Raw genomic sequence first — 5,503 nt, 5'->3', positions numbered from 1 at the left:
AGATGCGCCATTAGTATATACAACAATGCTCCATTAGTATGCCTCCCAGGGGGCCATGTATACCCAGGTGCTTTGGCATACTAATGGCGCACAACAACAAGATGCGCCATTAGTAACTTCGGCATACTAATGGCGCACTGTTCAATGATGCGCCATTAGTATCCTTTGGCATACTAATGGCGCACTGTGATGTGATGCGCCATTAGTATGAATATTAGGTTTTTTTATTTTTTTATTTTCTGTTTTTTGCACAGGTTACAAAATGTATAATTGGACAAAATATAGACAGCACACATCAACAACAGATTCATCGAATACAATAGAGGGACAGTTCATCTCTTGGCTAACAGCTAACAGCTAAAATCCTCTGGGCTATGACTTCAACCAGGACAGTTGATCTCTTGGCTAACAGCTAACAACAAAGAAGTGCCCATACAGCCAATTTACTGCCCTATAATGATTATAAGAACTAGAAATAAAAGATATATCATAGTACTGAATAGTTGAGCAGTTGAAGATCCATCTAATCATGTGGAAAGTCAGTGAGCAGTTGCAGATCCACCATTGCCACCATCTAGTCACGAGGATTGGAGTCCTCCTCAGTCTTGACACTGAGCTTTTGCTTCCCCATGACCTGCAGATAGGTCACCAACATAAACCATTTGAAATGATTAAACAAGTGCACTGGAAGCAATCTAGATCAGCATACAAACATCCATCTTCGGCAACACTTGAAGTGTAACTACTAAAACAATTATGAACCTGAGATAAGTCGAAGAATCTTACAACGATAAAATAAGTTACATAAATTCATCAAAATAAAACACTACATCTCTGTTTCTAAACCAGAGAGCCAAGAGAAGAACTATAAAACAGATGTAGTTCTCTGCCTCAACATGCTGTAATAATATTATCTCTGTTGATCCATGTCCATCTGGGTTAATATGAAATGTAAAAAATTGAATGAGCCAACTTGATACATCATTACAAATGATTACTTGCTAAGAGAAACAAGTCAGAAAACAAAGCTGCATATAACCACCTAAATATTATGGTCAAGTACTAATTATCAAACTGGCATATCCACTTGTCTGCTACTCCCTATGTAATCAAATGCAAGACATTTTAGGTCACTTCACAGATTTAGTAGTTTGTAAGTAGAAGAATAGAAATTTGAAGAAAAAATGGTGGATACGCACTGAGATCACGGCACATAACAGGTGTTCAAATCAATGGAAAGCAAATGTATTTTGGAGATGGTACCATCCCTCTCTCAGAATAATCAGAGCCCAAAATTCCACATGTTGATCGATTGATATGCCAAACAGGGGGATCTTCTAAGGGGCTCACCGCGGTGCGGATGACGAGCTCGGGGAGGCCGGAGACGTCGGAGCAGCAAGGGCGACGCGGATCGAGGGGGAAGGCGCGCGGCGGCCGACGGGGAAGAAGCTCGGATCCGGCGATGTGGGGGCGCCCAGCTTGAACTGGTGGCCGTAGTCGATGCAGAGGGAAGCTGCGGAGCTCGTGGACACCTTACCATGTCGCGGATCCAGCGATGTGGTGGGTGAGGAGGTGCGGATCGACGAGATCCACCCATCATCATCACCCTTCTCGAGGTTCTTGACGCTTGGGTGATGCGGATGCGGTGCTGCGCCTCCTGCGGGTGACGCGGATGCGGTGCTGCGCCTCCTGTGGGCCCTTGAAGCCGGCCTTGCCGGCCTTCATCGACGGCGGGCCCTTTGAGGGGAGGTGACCTCTAGCCAGGGAGGGGAGGGAAGGGGAGGGGAGGTGGCGCCGGCGGCGGAGTGGATGTGGTCGCCAGCGGGAGGAGGTGGCCGTGGAGGAGGTGGTCGCCGCGGTCGAATGGATCTGGGATGTAGGGAGAGGGGAGAAGGAGAGGGTAGGGGCGCCGGCTGTGGAGTAGAGGGCGGCGGGGGCGGTGGGGGCGGCGGGTCGCCGATGGTGGCGGTGGGGGCGGCGGTAGATCGAGATCGGGGAGGGGGCGGCGGCAGATCGAGATCGGGGAGGGGGCGGCGGCGAGGAGATGGGGATGAGGGAGGAAGGGGGCGACGGGGGATCTGAGCTAGGGTTTGGCCTGCGGGTGGGGGTATCTCCTTTTCTTTTCTTTTCTTTTTTCTTTTTTCTGTAGATAGATGGATGGATGGATGGATGGACGCCATGTCATCAATCCGTGGACAGAGTTACGATGGATGGATTGGTCCACTTACTAATGGCGCACCAACTCTAAATGCGCCATTAGTAATCCAGGTTACTAATGGCACACCTTCTGGTGGTGCGCCATTAGTAGTTTTGCAAAAAAAATATACTAATGGCGCACTGTTCCACAGTGCGCCATTAGTAGTTTTGCAAAAAAAGAAATAAAAAATATAATAAAAAAACAACATTAGTGGCGCACTTTCCGACAGGTGCGCCATTACTAGTTACAGCTAGTAATGGCGCACTGTGTCTGGATGCGCCATTAGTACGTTTGGACAGGCGCACTAGTCCAAAAAAAATTGATACTAATGGCGCACCCTGGGCCAGGTGCGCCATTAGTAGTTTCAACTCTAATGGCGTATCAGAAGGTGGTGCGCCATTAGTATATACTAATGGCGCACCACTTATCTGGTGCGCCATTAGTGTCAATCCCATCTATAGTCCTTTTTCTAGTAGTGCAAGACGCTCCAAGCAAAACACATATCATGTTGGTGAATAAAAATATAGCTCCAAGTAAATTACCGATGGAAGTGGACGAAAAGAGGGGATGCCTTCCGGGCCATCCCCAAGCTTTGACTTTTTGGTATCCTTGGGTTATCCTGGGGGTGCCATGGGCACCCCAAGCTTAGGCTCTTGCCACTCCTTGTTCCATGATCCATCAAAAGAATTCACCCAAAACTTGAAAACTTCACAACACAAAACTCAAAATAAAAAACTCGTGAGCTCCGTTAGCGAAAGAAAACAAAAGACCACTTCAAGGTACTGTAATGAACTCATTCTTTATTTATATTGGTGTTAAACCTACTGTATTCCAACTTCTCTATGGATTATAAACTATTTTACTAGCCATAGATTCATGAAAATAAGCAAACAACACACGAAAAACAGAATCTGTCAAAAACAGAACAGTCTGTAGTAATCTGTAGCTAGCGCAAGATCTGGAACCCAAAAAATTCTAAAATAAATTGCTGGACGTGAGGAATTTATCTATTAATAATCTTCAAAAAGAATTAACTAAATAGAACTCTTCAAATAAAAACGACAGCAGTTCTCGTGAGCGCTAAAGTTTCTGTTTTTACAGCAAGTTCAACAAGACTTTCTCCAAGTCTTCCCAACGGTTCTACTTGGCACAAACACTAATTAAACACAAAAAAACACAACCAAAATAGAGGCTAAATAATTTATTTATTAAATAACAGCAAGTAAAAATATTGGGATGTCTCCCAACAAGCGCTTTTCTTTAAAGCCTTATAGCTAGGCATTGATAATTTTAATGATGCTCACATGAAAGACAAGAATTGAAGCATAAAAGGAGCATCATAAAGCATGTGACAAACACATCTAAGTCTAACATACTTCCTATGCATAGGCATCTTATAGGCAAACAAATTATCAAGGCAATCAAAAACTAGCATATGCAAGGAAGAGGAAAGAAACAATAGCAATCTCAACATAACGAGAGGTAATTTAGTAATATGAAAATTTCTACAACCATATTTTCCTCTCTCATAGTAATTACATGTAGGATCATAAGAAACTCCAACAATATAGCTATCACATAAAATATTCTCAACATGATCTACATGCATGCAAATTTGGCACTTTTCCGAAATAGTGGGATTAACATTAACTAAATTCATGACCTTCCCAAACACACTTTTATCAAAAACTTCATAAGATTGAACATTCTCTAAATATGTGGGATCTAAAGTTGACATTCTTACAAAACCACTTTCAGTATTATTACAAACATTATAATCAATCTCATATTCATCATGGGGTTTAAATAAATTTTCAAGATCAAAAGAAGAATCACCCCAATCATGATCATTGCAACAAGTAGAGGACATAACAAAACTAGCATCCCCAAGCTTAGGGTTTTGCATATTATTAGCACAATTTTCATTAATATAATTTATAATAACATCATTGCAATCATGCTTTTTATTCAAAGATCTATCATGAATCACTTCATCACTTACTTCATCGCAATTTTCAGATTCATGAATTTCAAGCAAAACTTCATAAAGATAATCTCGTGCACAGAACTCACTAGCAATTGGTTCAACATAACTGGATCTCTTAAAAAGATTAGCAAGCGGATGAGGATCCATAAATCTTAGGTTCTCTGTTTAGTAATAAATAAATGACTATTTCCAACCATACGAGCAAACAAAAAGCAAACGGGCCAGAAGAGGCAAATAGAGAGGGAGGATAGAAAGAGAGGGCGAATAAAACGGCAAGGGTGAATTGGGGGAGAGGAAAACGAGAGGCAAATGGCAAATAATGTAATGCGAGAGATAGGGATTGTGATGGGTACTTGGTATATTGACTTTTTGCGTAGTCTCCCCGGCAACGGCGCCAGAAATCCTTCTTGCTACGTCTTGAGCTTGCGTTGGTTTTCTCCGAAGAGGAAGGGATGATGCAGCAGAGTAGCGTAAGTATTTCCCTCAGTTTTTGAGAACCAAGGTATCAATCCAGTAGGAGCCCACGCTCAAGTCCCTCGTACCTGCACAAAGCGATAGCTACTCGCAACCAACGCGATTAGGGATTGGCAAGCCCTTCACGGTCACTTACGAGAGTGAGATCTGATAGATATAATATTTTTGGTATTTTTGGTATAAAGATGCAAAGTAAAAAGTAAAGGCAAAGTAAAAAAGAAAAGCAAGATTAAAGTAATGGAGATTGATATGATGAGAATAGACCCCGGGGCCATAGGTTTCACTAGTGGCTTCTCTCAAGAGCATAAGTATTCTATGGTGGGTGAACAAATTACTGTTGAGCAATTGACAGAATTGAGCATAGTTATGAGAATATCTAGGCATGATCATGTATATAGGCATCACGTCCGTGACAAGTAGATCGAAACGATTCTGCATCTACTACTATTACTCCACTCATCGACCGCTATCCAGCATGCATCTATAGTATTAAGTTAAAAACAGAGTAACGTCTTAAGCAAGATGACATGATGTAGAGAGATAAATTCATGCAATATGAAATAAACCCCATCTTGTTATCCTCGATGGCAACGATACAATACGTGCCTTGCTGCCCCTTCTGTCACTGGGTAAGGACACCGCAAGATTGAACCCAAAGCTAATCACTTCTCCCATGGCAAGAACGACCAATCTAGTTGGCCAAACCAAATGGATAATTCGAAGAGACTTGCAAAGATAACCAATCATACATAAAAGAATTCAGAAAAGATTCAAATATTATTCATAGATAGACTTGATCATAAACCCACAATTCATTGGTCTCAACAAACACACCGCAAAAAGAA

At 42.3% G+C, this 5,503-nt stretch overlaps 1 long non-coding RNA gene across 1 annotated transcript; it reads right to left on the bottom strand.

Moving 5' to 3' along the window:
* Positions 1–263: 263 nt before the first annotated feature.
* On the bottom strand, positions 264–2,050 carry LOC123058093 (uncharacterized). Its single transcript, XR_006427063.1, has 2 exons — positions 1,351–2,050; positions 264–634 (listed from the first exon to the last, which is right to left on the bottom strand). It is a non-coding gene; the product is annotated as an uncharacterized lncRNA (long non-coding RNA).
* Positions 2,051–5,503: the final 3,453 nt, after the last annotated feature.

Source organism: Triticum aestivum, chromosome 3A (assembly GCF_018294505.1).
Source record: "Triticum aestivum cultivar Chinese Spring chromosome 3A, IWGSC CS RefSeq v2.1, whole genome shotgun sequence".
Taxonomy (NCBI): domain Eukaryota; kingdom Viridiplantae; phylum Streptophyta; class Magnoliopsida; order Poales; family Poaceae; genus Triticum; species Triticum aestivum.
This window is presented reverse-complemented; position numbering and strand designations above follow the sequence as displayed.